At 39.1% G+C, this 18,108-nt stretch overlaps 1 protein-coding gene across 1 annotated transcript in view; it reads right to left on the reverse strand.

Moving 5' to 3' along the window:
• Nucleotides 1–16,667, reverse strand: part of PCDH11X (protocadherin 11 X-linked) — a 92,369-nt gene extending 75,702 nt beyond the window's left edge. Inside the window, exon 1 of the mRNA XM_004436744.3 lies at nt 16,365–16,667. The gene's annotated coding sequence lies outside the window, so the exon portion shown is untranslated. The remainder of the gene's footprint in view (nt 1–16,364) is intronic.
• Between the last annotated feature and the right edge of the window lie 1,441 nt (nt 16,668–18,108).

An 18,108-nucleotide genomic window follows, 5' to 3' on the forward strand; every position in this document is an offset into this window, starting at 1 on the left:
ACCTTGAACTCTTGTTCTTCTTCAATGAACTTTTATCCAAAACAATCCTTCCCAATTTCCTCCTAAAATCTAATAAAAGTTGGCCTTCCCTTTGTCTCTTTGCACTTGCCTATGGTTCGCCTTGGTTTGCTTGTCCTGAATTACAATTCCTCTGCTATTCCCAAATAAACTCATTATTTTTTGAGCTTGCCTCAGTTTACCTCTTTATTTAGGTTGACAATAATCATTATTAATATAGTTAAATGATATTTCAAAAATGTAGATAAAAATAAACTTCTATTTATCAAAAATGTAGACAAAAATAAACTTCTATTTATCTGGTTAAAAACCTGGGCTGTGAAGTAATAAAATATCTGAATTTGATTCCTGACGTGGCGGTTTACTATCTGTGTAAAACTTTGGGCAAGTCTCAATTTCCATATTTATAACATGGAGATGATAATTAGAATACCTCTACCTCACAGGAGTACAGATGTAGAGGTCTAAAATAAAGATAACTAAAGAACAGAGGAGGCTTTTGATTACTTTGGGCCAATTGAAAAAAAATATATATATATAGTGATTATCAAGTGGGCAAAAAATAATTGTTGTGGGTAAATGTGCATTTATATTTTAACCATAATCTTCGGTTAAATAACTGACTCTGGATTTTTTGATTATTGTGAACTTGTTAGTTTTGAGAATCAGCTTATCAAGTAAGCCTTTTCTAGAAGGAGAGTTAAGAAAATGCTGTTGACAATTATTGTCCTCTTTTAGTCATTTAACAGTTTCCGACTTTACCTGTTTGTCTTCAGTAGCCTCCGAAAGGAGAAAATTCTTCTATGGTGACTTTTTCATGACATAGCTAACATTTCGAAATTCATCTATATAGTAGTTCCAAAATAATCATACCATTAAAAAAAAAAAACTACACCTAGAAATTTTCTCTGGAAATCAAATTAAGTTAAAGACATTCATATTACTTCTTAAAAGAATTAAAAAAAACTGCAGACCAATAACTATGAAAGATAAAATGCTGTTTGTTCGTGATGAAAACTCTTTAAATTTAAAAGAAAGATATACGTTTAGCTATGTAAAATAAATTTTCATTCAAACAAATACAACTAAAGCAAAATAAACTGAGATTGCTGGCTTTTAGACTATTTCCTTGCATTTAACCAAAAGTTGTTAATTTATATTTTGAAAAACAGCATGACCTTTGAAGATGTGTTTGCTGAGCAAAAGTTTGCAACTTCATTCCATTAGTCTATTAAAAGCTTAACGTGTTAGACGTTTTTAGCAGGAGAACAAACACCTTTAAAATAAACAGGGAAAATATTTAATTTTCTGTAAATAAGCAAAGCATAAGTTTCATAAATTGGATCATTCGTAGTGTTTATGGAACATTAAAACTTTAATGTATTTTGAAGTCCTAAGTAACAGGGATATGCTATTAAAATTAACATGACTATAAAACTGTTCTTATAGTATTTCTTCAAAACAAGATTCTTGGATTCAAGACAGAGATCTATGTTGCAATACAGCAGAGTATTATAGTGAAATTTAAATAAAGTTTAAATTGCAGCATAAAAACCTTATGTACAAGATGGATCTGACATTCAAGATGGTAAATTATTTAAAATATGTAGTATTGCCTTATAAAATTTAGGTTTTATTTAGAAAGTCTTAATAAGTCTTTAATTTGTTCACAAAGAGCCACGATTTTTAATACTTAATACATTTTTGTTTGGTATTTACTATCCAAGTCTATAACCAAAATTAGTTGTAGCCCTTTGGAACATTTCAGGCTATATGATTATTACACATCTAATTTCGTGTTATTTACATAAGCCCTTTTACTATGGTAAAAGATGTAACAGTATGATATAATGAAAAGCACACTGGCCAAAGAAACCTAAATTCTATTCCAGACTGTCACTAACTAGCTTTTGTGACCTTGGGCGAGTCACGTCAAAAGGAATGGAACCTTCTGGAAAACAACAAATCTTAAGTAGGTGTAATTCATCACAGTTCACATTTAAACAGTATTTTGGTTTTATTAAGTTACTTCAGAAAAAGTGCAAGTTATACACAATGACAAAAAAAAATCTCAAAGGATGACATTCCTAAGCAAAAAAAGAAAAACTGAATGAAGATTCAAGGACATTACATAATGTCTATGAACACGTATTTCACTGAAATATCCTTACTTTCTCTATTTGGAGGCACTAATATTGAGAATAAAAAGAAAATCCTAACAGCAAACAAATTGAGTGTATTTTCATCAAAACATTGCTAGTTATGAGTTACACCTCAGCATACTGCTAGTTCCATGGAGCCTGAGTATCTCATCACAATTTCCATTTATTTCTGCGGATAAATGTTAACCCTAACCTACCTACTATATCTATGAAATACCTCCCTTCTCTTCCTTCTTTTATTAAAAATTTCAAATCACTGCATAATTTCCAGGATAAGTTATCTACAACCAGTGACCCAATCTATACAGCATAGTGAAAAGCTCACGGAATTTGACGTTACCCCTAACTAACTTGGTGACCTTAGGCAAGCAAGCGATTTAGCTAATTTTGAACTCGCTTGATTCTTCATTTGGAAAAAAAGAAAGAGAAGGGGGATCAAAATGTCTGCCCCACTTAACTCACAGGGTTGTTTGGAGTGTTAGGTGATTATATGTGAAGTCTTTTGTCAAGTTCAAATTCACAAACAAATATCAATTTTATGTAGAACTGTAGTTTTAAGGAAACTTGACAATAAGGATAGTGTTTGTCTTTTATATTCAGTAGCACTTTGGCAGAATATGTGTCATCGTTTATACTTTTAAGTCTACTAATTATCTCATGAGATTCATTAAAGAAACTAAACAGGGTTTGCTTCTCTGACAACAAAAGATATTTTTGTAATACCTTCTAATAATCTAGTTCTTCCAAGGGAAAAAGAAGTGGATCTCCCAGGAGGTAAAACTATTCACCCCACGTGGTTCACTACTATAACAAAAATCTATCTCATGGAAATGCTTGAATGTAACTCAAATAAAATGAGAAACCTGAAGTCTCCCAAAGTTCTGGGTTGCAAGCATTGCCAGGACTTAGCCAGAGCAACACATCTTAAAGAGTTTGTTATTTAACATTCTGTATCTAAGCCAACCCATAGCCGTAATAGATTTTTCTTTTTTCTCCAAAACACTCTCCCTCCAGACCTATTTTCTCAAATATTTTTATCTCCACAGAAAAAGAAAACTCTTAGGAACTTGGCTCTAGTTTCTGAACCTATTTAAAATTAGAACCAAATCCTCATTTTTTTCCTAAAATGGCTCATCAGATTTATCCATCCTAGTACTCCTTTCTTGTTCAATTTGATCACATCCTTATTTCCTAATCCACTATGACTACTGTATCACTGTATATTTATGTTACCACATGTTTTAAATTACTAAGGTCAGGGATACTATCCTAATTGTGCCCAATAAGATTCAATGAGTGCTCACCAAAATTTGTAACACAAATTCAAAACTCCTAAAAAATTAAATATAATAAATATATTGTTAATTTTTTCCTTTGATATATACCCTTAATTGTATTTGGACCTAAAATTGTAGTACACACATTGGCTGATAGAATGAATATTGTTTCAGGGATCACAAGAGTAAGGATATAGCTCTGTCTCTGACACTTAATAGGTCTGTGATCTTAAGAAAAAGAAAAAAGCTTGTCTGTGTCTCTTTTTTCATATGTCAAAATGGTGTATTACTTGTTTCACAGGTCTGTTGTGAGATTCAGATGAGATAAAATCTGTAATATCCTAAAATGCAATGAAAATAATTTTTAAATGATAATGTAATCATTCATGTAGTTAAAACCTGGTGGTAGTGCCTTTCATAGTTACCAAAAGGTGCTATTTCAGGTAATTCATTTAGATTTAATGCAAAGACTCATGATAAATTTACTTTGTTTTTTAAATTAATTGTTTTTTTTTTTTTAAACCCAGTTGTTTCAGTTACCACCAAAGCATGTTCTTGGGTGATTTAGTTGCTATCATTAGTGTATGGTATAAGGAAGATATAAAGTGTAATGAAATTTTCAAAGGAAATATTAAACATTATGTTCTCAGAGTGTCTTCTATTTCTTTGAATGATGATGCTTACTTGAGTTATCAGTCTTCATCTTGGAACCTAATCTTAACTTGGAAATTCTAATCTTTTTCTAATGAATATAATCAACCAAATTCCTTAGTAATGCTATTACAGTCATGCTCCACATAACAACTTTTTGGTCAACAACATATACATAATATATATAACGGTGGTCCCATAAGATTAGTACCACATAGCCTACATGTGTAATAGGCTATACCATCCAGGTTTCTGTGAGTACACTCTATGATATTCGCACAATGACGAAATCTAAGGACGCATTTCTCAGAATGTATCCTCGTCATTAAGCGACCCATGACTGTACTAATTTCGCCATCCTATCATATTACTAGCAATAATAAGTTCTTCAACATTTAGTGTACGTTATATGGCATTATCTACTGGCTAATTGTGCTCAATCTTTATTTCCTTGTCTTTAAAATCTTTACTAAAATTACGTGACCTGTGATTGAAATTTTGTCTAGTTAAACAATATTTTTCTCTATTTAATATTTCTAATATTAAAAAATCTTTCTATTAGGATGTATTCATATTGCCTCTAAAACAGGAAAAAGAACTAACAAAGTTATGTAGTTGTATTTGATTACTCTGACAGGATTTTTAAAAATATTTTTATCATTTCTAATATTTGTTAGATTAGTCCAAGAAATATCTCATATTTTTTCTGTCAGTTGTTATGACCCTGATTTATATTGTATTCAATTTTATATAATTTTTGAGTTTTAATGCCATTGTAAATTAACTAATTTTTTTCTTGTTCTGTCTCAAGGCATGAACATCATTTTTCATAGAACTGATATTTCTACTTTCTATAGAGTGAGTTTCCATCTTTCGTCTTTGAAAATATAATTCAAAGAAATCTGTCATTTTTCATCTGTTTTTTGTTTTGTTTTCTGTATTTCTTTTCTTTTTTGCATATTTTGGAATTTCCCCCTCAAAGAAAAAAAGATATATGATATTTTGGCTGCTATACATGCCTCCTCAGGCACATGGAAACAGTCTGCTTAACATTATTAAATAATGTTAAGAGTAATGACATCCAAGGCAATTTTGGCAGGCACCCAAGTTCATTTAGCACTTACAAAAAACATTTTAATCCAATTGGCCCTTTAGTTCACTGCGATCCTCAAGTTGCCAGCAAACAAGCTCTGCTGTTGCTATCAAAGTATCAGAGCTTAGAAAAGACTAATACACTTTCATTTGGAAGGCGGTGGCTTCTGAATCCCAATGCCACAATTAAGACATGAATCCTAGCTAGGAAGTGACAGCTTTTTCAGTTGTTTCCCTAACTCTGCTGAAACCACATTGTGCCTCCTAAAAAACACAGTTTAAACACTTAAACTTGACTTATTTCAATAGCTGCTTTCAATTTTGTTTGTTTTAATTTGACACTGGTTCCACACCAAGATGAACTGCACATAAAGAAATGGAACTTTGAAGATTTCCTAGACTGATTATGAATGAAAAGTTCACTTAGATTAAACGGCTATTCTGCTGTAGTCTAAGATAAAAGTCTAGGTGTGAAGAAAGTAGTTAGGCAGCATGGTGTCTAATTTACCATTTGTTCCTGCTGTGGGGAAAGTTTTGGGGGATAGCAAATATAAAATAACCTCTACCAAGGCTCTTTTGTTGCTGTTGTTGCCATAAAAAATGTCAGACACTAAAAAGAAAACAAAAATGTCTTCAAATTGCCTATGTGAAAATTTAATTAATCATTTTATTCTGAAATCTGAATGATTAACTATGTTCATTTTCAATATTTCAGAAACTAATATCTTCAAGGATCTATACTATATTAAACTGCTTAGAATTTTTGGATCTCTTTGGAAAAAATTTTAAAAATATTAGTAAGCTATTGACACTGTGGCCAATGGTTTTTATTTTGAAATGGTATAAATGTATGTATATAGTGCTTGTAAAATAGATTTGCCTATAAAATGAGTAAGCAACTGATTTTTATTCTGAACTAGTTTCAATTGATCTAGTTACACCAAGAGTTAAAATCAATTTTAATATCCAAATGCAATAATCGTATATCATTTTAATTTTTAAAAATTTCATCCTTTACAAAATAGCAACATTGAATTTTTTTTCATCTGTTACCTTTGGCTTACTTCACCTTTTTCATGTTTGTTTACCAGACTAGAAATTAGCCCCTTACTGCTCAGTGTGGTTTGAGGGGCAGCAGCATCTATATCCCCAGGGAACTTGTCAGAAATGCGGAATTTCAGGCACCACCTAGAATCTACTGAATCAAAATTTGCATTTTAACAAGATTCCCAGATGACTGGTACGCACATTAAAGTTTGAGAAGCACAGGAATAGAATATAACTTCCTAGAAACTGGAGTTTAAAATAAAGTCATTAGCAGTGATTGTGATGGACTAGAAATTGTATATTGGCTCTATTTCTTTCTAAAGTGCTTTGATTCTGTTAGAGCTATCCAGTTATATATTTTTTTTAGCATTGGCCTTATATTTCCATATTTGTTTACTCTTGTATGCAATTCTAAGGCATTCAGAAGCCATATGATATTTAATAGATTCAAACTCCCTCCCTCAAATCATCTTGCTTCGCACTCAGTCACATTATAAAATGGGCAGCATATATCATAACTGTTTTATCTCATGGATGCTAAAATGGAGTTCATGGGCTAAGAAAAGCTGTAAGACAAGGGATGCTGTAAGAACTGTGGAGCCTGACTGAGGGCTAAAATATCAGTGTTAAACTGAGCAAATTTTTCCTGGTGTAAAAAGAAAGACAATAGAAATCCTGCCTGATGATCACAGAGCAAGCACCCATGTAAAAGTTTTATCCTGTTAGGTTGTGTGTGTTCATTACCCATTCTTAAGCCTCTTTTTTAAAAATTTAACATACTCACATGTTTTTGAAATCTTTTGATTCTAGTAAAACTAGCAAACATCTATCAAATAACAGTTAAGGTACTCCAAACATACAATATTAGAAGTGAGAGCGAGAAGCCAGCCTAGGCAGTTTCAAAAAAGTTGCATGTTTCACACTGAACTGAAAACCAAGACCTGTCACCTAACACTCTGGCAGTGCCCTTCTCCACTTGATTTCCTTTTGTTCCCCCTTCCTTTCCTTTTGCCACAAAACAAGTCTAAGGTTATTCAGGGAAGAAAGGAAAGCTTCGCTTTGGCAATATTTTGCCTGCCTACCTTTGCCTGACCCATACTCCCTTACACATACACATATACCTCAACATGGGCAATAACATCATGCAGCAAACAGACCAAAGTTTAGAAAATTCACTTAAAACCTTTCCCAAATTCTATTTACTTTCATGGAAATGTACATTTAAGTCTTTAGGTAAATATGTATTTGTAAAAATAAAACCATCCTCCAAGAAATGTGTATTTCTTGCCATCTTAAGTAACTGGGCTTTTCAGGTCATTTTTAAAGAATTAAAATATTTATATAATTTAATGCATTGATACTTTAGTTTATTCACTTGGCCTTCATGTCAAGACTTCATTTTGCATATTTTATAACACAGTATGCACAATACAGGTGTTTTCAATTATCTAAATTCAAAGTGTGGAAAACATAATATTTTCTATATGTAAGTCAGATTGGGAAATTATCTAGCTTAAAGCTAAAGAAATAAACAAATTTTGGATATTTGTACCCTACTTCTCATAGGGTACAAAACTATTATTGCATTTGAACAAAGTACGGAACAGGTAAGGTTGTGGAATAAATTAATTCATGCTATCACCTAATACCTTATATGAGTCCCTGTAGCACTCCTTTCACATTTCTGAACCTTAGTTTTCTTATCTGTAAAACGAAGAGGTTGGACCAAATGATCTTTCTGGTTCCTTCCACTTCCAGATTTTATGAAACCTGGACCACATTTGGTGTACTGTAATGTACCACCTGGCACTCAATGTTTGTTGAATCTAATTTAATGTGGCTATATATTACTTTGCTGTTGTTGCTCACTGTTTTTGCCCAATCAGAATAAGCTTCTCAAAGCAGGTACTCCCTTAAATTTCTTTAAGGGCCACTCTTCACAATCCAGTCCAACCCCCACATCTAAAGTATTGCAATGATGGACAAGCAATAGATTTTTAGTTATTAATGATTAATAGATCAGTGTAGTGAAACTGGGAACTTGCAGAGCCAAGGAACAAGCAAAGAATGCTTTATATGTCTACCGCTTTTTGTAAAACATCATATAATTTTTTTCATTGGAAAGGGACTTGAAATAATTTACATTTTCCTCATTTTACTTTTGGGAAAACTGTACTCCAGGGAGATAAAGTTATTTGCCCAAGATCACTCTCTAGGTACTAACAAAATATAAATCATAAAATACTTTGTGTTCACACAATTTAAATAAACCTTCTGCTCTTACTTCTAGTACCAAAAACCACAGGATAACGGAGTTTATAATCCTGAAGACAACAAACAATGATTTGCATATTGGGAGCTTAATGTCCTTTTGGTTGATATGATACAAACCTACACTCAATTGATTCCCAAGGACATGTTGCTTCAAAGATGGCATTTAAGTAAGAAAATCACTACTTAAAAGTCATTGACAAATATTCCCTAAACTAAATCGTATATAAAAATATAGATGTCCTAAAGGAAAAATGAATTAAGCTATAACACTAAATATTTGCCACATTAAAACTTTATGGTGTGTCATTATGATTGGTCATAATTTGAATTATTCCTATGAATAAAATAGAGGAGCTGTATGAGCATCCACGAGCACGTACTGTTAAATTTCAACAGCCCTACTGTTTTATCTTATGATTTTTACAGAGTTAGGGCAAAGACTCTAAATAGGAGGAGAATATGACACAAGGAGCCAGTTAATTGACAAACATTTAAATATACTTGAGTATACTCGTCTTTGAGATTTTTATTTTTTAATCCAAGAAGCTTTTTTTTCTTTTGGCCTTTTACATTCAGAACTTTGAGAAAATATACTCAAAGAAATGAGAGGCAAGGCGAGTGTTGTGAAAAGCCCTTGTTTGGAGCCTGAAAACCAACAATCCTTTACAGGCTTCCCCTCTTATTAACTGGAAAACCTTAGAGATCTGATTTCACTTGCCTGACCTTCAGTTTCCCCATTGAAAAAATAGGTATAACCATGCCTTCTTTTTCTATTCAAACTTTTTATGAGACTAAAATAATACATTCACTTTTTAAATTATACAAAATATAGGATACCGTACAAATTAAAGGTATTAAATCAGGAGAATGAATTAAAACAAAAGTGGCAGAAATCAATGTTTTGTTTTCATTTCATATAATGACATTAAACAAATTGTAAACTCAGTACAAATCCCGATTTGCATTCTAATCACTTAAAGATTAAAAAAAGAATTTTTATATAGTTTAATTAAAATCCATCAATAAATTAGTTTTATTTTTGTCATGCTAAAAGATATGTTAGATTAATAAAACAGTTTTTATTGAAAAGAGAAAAATCTTTTCCCAGCGTTTATTCTCTTCTTTCTTTTTTCTTTCCTCTTTTTGTTTTTCCAAATCTACACATTCAAGATGAGCAGATTAGGTGGGGAAAAAAATCATTCTTTCAGATCTAGGCTGGAAATGACAACTACAGCCATTGTCACTCTTAGTTTCAATATTTATGATACTGATTCAATGCTTAACAAATTAAAGACAATTAAAAGGGCAGTTTAAATTCTTGATCAGTTTAGGATTTCGAGTGCAAATGATAATAGAAATATTTATAATTTCTGCCAAGTCACCCTTCTAATTCAAAAATCGTAATTGAAAAAGACTCTTTATCCTTTGTTTTTTACTGTTTGATAATGAGAATGCAGTCTTTCCACAGATGTAACCAAATCTCAAAAGGCATTTTTCACCCTAAAAGAGCTTTCTCTATGTGATAAACCTGTGTGTTACAATTAATGCTGCACAGGGCATAAATCTTGAGGGATCGTGGCATATAAGTCATGATGTTTTCTCCTAACAAAAGACGACCACATTTTAGTGATGATACCTTCGTGATGAACTTCTATTGAAAAATAACACCATTTCAAATAGGATTAGACTAATTTAAACATTGCAAGCCAGTTTAGAATATCAAGGCATCTTACCTAGTTTTCTTCATTCTGGATACTGAATGATCAATAAAGTCTTCAGATAATAGAACTCTGCTCAGACAATGACATGCAATTTGGAATGTTATAATATAAAGTCAATCCAATTAAATGTATTTGTATTTTTTATTTTTCCCAAAGGTAAAATTTACATATGTCATTGATGAAAGAATGTATCATCTATTTTTATGGCATACTTTTTCTTCCCTCCCCAATTCCCAATGATGTTCAGCCAATGCCACTGCAAGTGAAGATATGGATGATCTGAGAATTGCCACTTTTCCACACACAAAAAAATAACTTTCTAAGAATGCAGTAAAAAACAAGGGTTCCTTTGCCTCTGAAGATTGACATGGTAACTGTGTATGTTGGTATGAACATGCTTTGACAAAGGCCTTAAAATCCGTGTGTGTGTGGGAGGGGGGTCTATCTGAAGGGGATGCCTTCTCAAAATATTTAAATTTGAGCCACTATGACAATCTCACAAAGCAAAAAGGAGAAGGGAATAAAAATAAGAAAGAAACTTTTACTGAAAACATAAAAGGAATGACCCACGGGAAGAGGACACACCAGAAAGAATGGGATGCAGAGAAGTAGTTTCAGGAGTGTGTAGTGAGAAATTAAGAAAAGTTGGAAACATACAATGTACATTTTTTGAATCCCCAATGTAGTTATAACCAAAGGAAAACAAACATTTGCAGGCATAATAAAAAATATAACAAATCTGAGGAATTCCACTATAAATCTTGTTTGAAATAAAACAGCAAAAGCACACAGACAGTAAGAAATTTTGGTGAGAAAAATTGAACAAATCTGTTAAGTGAGTTTGAAGTACAGGTTCCTTGGTTCCTTTTTGTTGTTGTTAGCTTCTTGAAGGTCACTGAAGAGGAAGGGACAGTCCCAGGTGGCTAGTGGGAAGGAGGAAGTAAAATGGGGATGATGGAGAAACTACGTAGGTAGGTAATGCAGGGAAAAAGCAGGGAGGGAAGACTCACAAAAGGAGGAAAAAGAATAGAGATAGAGGTGTTTGCTAGTACCAAAGGGGAGGAAAAGGCCAAGATTAAGGGACTCTACTTGTTGGTTGAGAGAGAGCTGAAGTGGGTAAGGGTGGGAGGGAGGGTGTAGGGCACAGAGATGACGCAGAGAGAGCTGTGTGGAAAATGGAGTGCAGTGGGAATAAGTGTGCTTGTGAGCGGCTGAAGGAGTTTACTCTGTTGGCAGAAGATGGAGAATTTGGAAGTCTGGGTAGGGAAGGTCAGATGATTATAAAGATATAAGTGGATAGATGATTATGACTAAAGAAAAATTTTCTTTCCCAAAATAGCATTCCTTGCTTTCTTAGTTCTCCTGATTTACTATAGGCCTTCTTCATTCATTTGCCCTTTTTTCTGGATGTTACAGTATCTTTTTATTTGCCTCCACTCTATTCCAATGCATTAGTTTATTCAAATATTCATTTAAGGACAAACAACAACAAAAATATTTCTATTGTGTGCCACCTACTGCCCAATTTTCTTACACTGTTTTGTTGTTGTTGTTTTTAACATATCTGCTTGAAAAATCTTCAGAGGTGGCCTGTGTCTACAAAATACACACATACCTCTTAACTCCATAGTGGGGCATCAGGCCCCCCACACCTTTCCTTACTTAGTCTGCATGAGGCTCTTCTAGGTCTACTTCCTGGTTAGCCACTGCCTAGGAATGCCTATTTTTCAAAGTCAGAAAGACACCTCCTTTATGACTCTCTTCTCAACCTCTTAGCAAAAATTAATTCCTCCCTCCACTATGTTCAATTAGAACCATTTATCACATTGTATCATAAATTTGTAAGAGTCTCCTGGCTCACAAAGGCCCAAGCTACGTTGTCATATTCTCTTTTGTATTCCTGGAGCCTAGCACATTGTCTGGCGCAGTAGGTGACTAATTAATGTTTGTGAATTCTTTGGTGAATAAATAGATGACACCCACCACTTTTAAAATATATGAAGCAAGATTATTGGCGAAAATTAGATTTCAAATTTTCATACCCTGTATAATTTCCCTTCCTACTAATAGAAAACGTGGCAGCCATACATATTTCGTCAGTGTAGCTTAAAGCCGGTGGTTTTATATAAAGTCTCCTTGTCGGTGTGCCTGTCCTCCCTTCCCCAAGAACCTTATAAATCTTGGCTAAAGGCTCTTGTGGACAGCTTGAATAGAGAAAAGGAGAATGTGCTGCTTTCTAAATCCCTTACCAGATTTCCTCCTACCACGAGCAGCCTGAAAGCTCTCTATCAAGAATTTCTTCCTAGCAAAAAACATAAAGTTTTGAATACTTTGAAGATAAGCAATAACGTGAAACCTGAATCCCTTCTGCCAGCGCTCCCAGCTGCCAAAACCCAACATTACTTGGGCGTCCATTAGAATCGCATTCGGGTGATTAAAAAAACAAACAAACAAACAAACAAAAACAAAAAACTCCTTCTAACCCTTAGCAAATGATTGAACTCTAGAAAATGAATGTGTCTTTATGCTTGGTCTGAGTTTCCTTCCCATTCCCGTATTTCAAACCCAGAGCAACTTTAAGTTTGATGCCTTTGCTGATATATCACGTAAAGGAAGCCTTCCATCAAAGGGAAGAAAACAAAACCCTAGATTTACAAAATGGAAAAATTCTTTGCTCCTGCTCCCTTTCCCCCAATTCTCCAACGTGTCTCCAAACCAAAATACAGTAGGTAAGCAGTTTGCTGCGATTCTCTCTGAATTTAATTTCCTTGGGGAGGTAACTCAGTTCCAAGGCCCTCTTGCCTCCACACGCCCTGCCTCAGTCCCCTCTTGCCCTGTACAACCTTTTCCAACTGTGCGCTGCGGTCCTTCTCCCAGAGCTGAAGACTTGTCCGCAGTCAGGGGAAACATATTAGCCTCAAATTCGGGAAAGCAGGGGTTTGCTCCTTAAAATGAGAGCAGGAAACTCCCAAGGGAGCCCGCAGCGGGCTTCCGTCTTGTAAAATCCTATTCCTGCATCTTCCCAATTTGGCGCGCCGGTCTCTAGAAGCGACTGCGCAGCGTAACATTAAAGAGCACGGTGGCCTCTCCCCTGCGGCAGCGGCTCCTAGAGCCTTTCTCTCCGCAACTCCCAATTTCCAGTTCCTTCTTTCAGTTAAGGAGACTCCCCACGCTGCGCCATCGCCTTCGATTGCGCACCTCCCCCACCGCACCATTTCTTTGGGAAAACAATCCTGTCTGCCTTCTCTGGAGCTTGCTCTGTTGCCGGCGAAGGACAGTCACGGGATTTTAAAGATGCCTGTCTTCACATCCCCCTTCCTTGTCACCCGAGGAGGAGAAAAAACAGGGGAAATTTAACACTGGTAACTATTGTTATTTCATCTGAAGAACTTGCCCTCTAAAATGCCGCTATAAAAGTAAATTCACAGTAATAGTGAAGGCGCAAGCTGGAAAGGGGAGAGAACGAGGGGCAGGAAAAAGGAGGAAAGGAGTGCAGGAAGACCCTAAATCTATGTTTGATCCCCGGGTTCAAAACCGGCCACGGCCCGGCCCGCAGTGACCTCCTCCACTTCTGGGCGCCTCCGCGCGCCTCTGACGAGCAAGCGAGCTGGAAGGAGGGGCCGAGAGCGGGAGCCCGGGAAGGGAGCAGAAAGGAAGCGAGGGCGGCTGCGCACAGGGAGCGCGCGGGGCAGGGCCGCTCGCGCTCCCGGCCCGAACTAGCCATTCGGCCTCCTCTCCGCCCGCCGAGCCTCTCCAAGGCTGACATCATTGCCAGAAGGAGGGGCTGCACATGCAAAGGCAACTGGAGAACGGGGTTCTCGGGCCTCGCTCGCGGAGGCGCTCCCTCGCGGCTTGGCAAGCGCAGCGCGGTAGCAGTGGCGGCTGGACTCAGCCCGCGTGAGCTGCGCGCGGCAATTCTTAATTTAGCAGAGGGAGAAACATTTCTTTAGACTTTAGCGCGTCCATTTCTTGGTTCATTCGTCAAAACCGCCCGCACACGGTCCGCGCTTCCTCCGATGAAACAAAGACAAGAAGGAGGGAAACGTACAAATACTATTACTTCGACTTGCTTTCAAACGTCCCCCTACCCCCAACACACACACACACGAAAGGACAGCCCTGAAGCTATTTCCCACCGTGATTGTGCGAGTTTGTTTCAAACAAGATTGAGAGTGGAATTCCATTTAGTCTTTACCAAGTTGACAAGATACCTGCAAGTACCCCCCCCCCTTTTTTTCTGAGTCACACCTGCTTTAACCTTTTAAGGGGAGGGGCGAGAGCCGCTTTAGTCATAAAGCGCCGCTACCTTTTCTGGTGGTGTGCTCAGTGTTCAGGATTCTCCTCCGCACGCTCCTCAGGTTGTTTCCTTGTTGCAGCGATCAGAGCACAAGAGGCTCCTCTAACACCATCGCCCCCTCTCCATATTTTCTGCCCCCTTCCCCGCCTATCCCAATTTTTAAACACTTTCCTTCACACACTTTCCTTCGTTCAGAAACAGCTATATGCTAGGTTTAAATCCCAGCTTGGGATGTTTCCACACAAGGACTTGCTATTGTTTTGTTCTTGCTATTTGATTTTATTTATTCTTTTGTCCTAACCCCTCTTATCTCCGGTCTTTGCTTTGTGGGTGTGTGCCGCAGTGGCACAAGTTTCGATTCCCAGCTTCCAAGCCAACATTTTGGAAGGGCACCCCGCACGGACATGCGAGGGCCCGCCCGCAGACGCGCGCGCACACGCACTCCACACACGCGCTCCAGCGCCCCGCACCCCAAACCGCCAAGGCTGCCAAAGCAGCGAAGCGTGGAATAATTCTTTCTAGAATCGAGGAGGTCGTTTTCAGTTGAGCTCTAAAAGTCTTTCTTTAGGGGAGGAAAGGTGGTGGTTCTCACTACACACTCTTGAAAAGTGACCCCCCCCTTGGTTTTTTGCAAGAGAATGAAGTCAATTTGCTGCTAAGCGCTCATATGCAAGTCGTGTCTCCAACCGAGGGCAGACTGCCTTTCCGCTATTCTAAAGTCTCTAAAGAAAAGGATCCATTTGCGGCTACACGCTTTTAAAAAGTCACCTTTTCTGATGATGCTCTCTTATTAAGAGGCATTCATTTTCGCGAAAAGGGACCGTTTTATGGCTACACGCTTAAAAAAATAATTCCTTTGTGGAGAGAGGAACTGTTTTTCGGTTCTATCTTAGTAAACCTCATGCAATTTATGAGATAGGCGTTTTTGGCTAAGGGATTAAAAGTCATTTCTTTAGAGAAAGTGGAACCCTTTTTATTCAGCTGCGCTCTTAGAAAAAGTAATTTTTTTTTAAAATGAGAAAAGGATGCCGTTTTTCGGCTACGCGATTATAAGAAGTTCCTTTTTAAACCTAGGCAGAATTTTCCACACCTCCCATCTCTACATCCAGCAGGTGCTGGCTGAGCACAGCCCCACAAGTAGGGCGGGAAGGAAGGGTGGGGAGGCGAGGGCCAGGCGGAATGGCCCCGGGGACCCTGCGCGCTCCGTGGCGCGCTGCGCTCTCCTTCGCTCTGCGCCAAGGGTTGGGTCCCCAAGGGTTAGAGCCAGCCTGGCAGGGATCCAAAGCTCGAGCCCCCAGAGATAAGAGGGCAGCGGGGCAGGGCCGCGCAAGGTCCGAAGCGGGCTCTGTCTGGGCTGGGGGCATTGCTCCTCAGCTCCGACCGCTCCGCTGGGCTATCCCGAGAGTCCAGGGTGTGATCCTTTCTCAGCACCTGCTCCAATCTTAGAGCTTTCTCAGCCTCGATGAAGCTGGCTGTATCCGTTAAAGTGAAAGACCTTTTTGCACGGCCAATTTCGGGGAAATTCATGCCCGGACACTTTTCTGACAGAAGTGAGAGTTTTCGCAAAAGTAAGCAAGCCAAGCCAAGCGGTGACAGTGCCAAAATGATATTCTATCTGCGCTCACCTCTGGGATTTGCTCTTTCTCTTATTTCCAGGGAAGAGATGAGGGAAGAGGGACGGGAGGAAACCAGAAGCGTCTCTAAAACCACTATGTGGTCATAGTCAAGACCCCAGGTGCAGGCAGCAGGAAGCCTCCGCGCACTAAGTGCGAGACTCACACCTCACACGCCGCACTCTGTTCTGGCACCCGGACCCGATACTTACTCAGTGAACGAAGCCTCTAGAGTAGAATGAAGTGGTAAGTGAAAAAGAGAAAAAGCTTCTGCTAGCTCCACGGAGACTGCGATTGCTGTAGCGGGCTCTACCGCCACAGCTCGCAGTCCGCGGAGCAGCTGGAGTCGCGGAGGCTGCCTCTGAGGCTGTGCGGGCCGCCGGGGTTGCCGGGGTTGCCTGGGCTGCCTGGGCTGCCTGTGTCGCCGCTGCCACTGCCACTGCCACTCTGCGCACTCTGTTCAGCTTGCTTTCTGCTTTGCCGCGCGGGCCGCCGCGTGCAGCTCGGGCTCACGGCTCCTCCCGCCCTGACAGTTCGCCGACTGCAAGGAGCCACTGCCGAGCCAGCCCTTTTCAATGGCGAGGGGGAGGGACTTGATAGAGGGGGTGAAGGGGGAAGGAAGGGGGGTGAGTGAGTGGAGGGCGGGGGGAGAGAAGTGAACCAGTGCCCGGGCCGCCTGCTGGGAGGGGATGGCGCAGCACCAACTGCTGGGTACCCCCCTCTGGTCCCCACTCCCTGCACCCCACATCCCCCACCGCTCCGGGGGCGGCCCCTCCCGGCTAACGGGGAACCGGGGGAGAAGGGCGGGGGCGAAATGGAGGTAAGCTTAGGAAGTTACTGTTCGCTGCCCCGAGAAGGCGGCAGAATGTGGGCTGGCGGCATACTCGTGCGCGGGACCCGCTGCTAGGGAAAACGCGCCGCTTTCGGGCTGCCGGCTTTGCAGATTAAAAACGAGGGCATGCACTGCTCGCTCTGTCCTCCGCTCGCTGCTCTCTTAGGCTTCCCTTTAAGTTTAACTCATTCACATTATCTTACAGAAGTTTTATTTTTCTTGTTATGTGTGCTTTTCTGGTGATCCCGCTGACCACCCTGTCTCTAGCTAGATAACAAGCATCCAGCAGCACCATTTTCTCATACAAAGGATACTTAAGGCAGACTAGTGGAATTAGGGGCCGGAGTCCAGCAAAGCCGCAATTGGAGCAGAGAGACTGTGTCTGCATATATCATACTCAACTGTGAGCCGGGTCTGGTACCTCGCTTGTTTTTCGGATTGATCGTCTAGGGGTGGCGGAGAGGTGGTTGAGGGGGAGAGCTAGCATTTGGCTACCCCAGAGAGCAAGTATGAGTGAATATAAGCAAGCCGATGGCTTCGGGCTACTTTAGTTAGGGCCGGGGACCGGGCAGCATCGCGGGAGTGGACAGCGCGTGTCCGAGGTAGGAAAGGATGCAAGAGAGGCAGGGACCCAGCCCGGAGCCGCAAGACTGGTGCTTGCCAGCGCGCTCTGGCTGCCTAATCGGCGACGCCCGAGCGGGCATCCGGGTGCCAGGTCTCCTAAGACCACTAAAGCAACCAAGGGCAATGTGGCTGGTTTATAGTTCGGATGGGTCGTGGGTGTCTAGAAGCAGGGCTAATTCCCCCGTCCTTGTCATGGGATCAAAAGCAAATGGCAACAACAACCAAAACCTTCCCAGCTGGTCTACTCTGATTCTTGCTCCAAGGAGCAAGTACTTAAATTTACCCAGAGGCCAGAGAATGAACCTGGTGAATTCTCTAAATTCTTCCCCAGAAAGGTGTAGGATTTTAGGAGAAAAATCCGTTTTCTATACTTAACCAATAGAAAATCCTATCTTTCTAGTGCTCTGCTTTGTTTTTGGAAAGAGGAGGCTCTCTTTCCTGAAATAAAAGGAGAAAAAGTAGATAATGTTTTCGGGCGCCAAGAGCACAGTATTCATTTT

The sequence above is a fragment of the Ceratotherium simum genome, chromosome X, assembly GCF_057802395.1.
Source record: "Ceratotherium simum simum isolate JZ-2026a chromosome X, ASM5780239v1, whole genome shotgun sequence".
Taxonomy (NCBI): domain Eukaryota; kingdom Metazoa; phylum Chordata; class Mammalia; order Perissodactyla; family Rhinocerotidae; genus Ceratotherium; species Ceratotherium simum.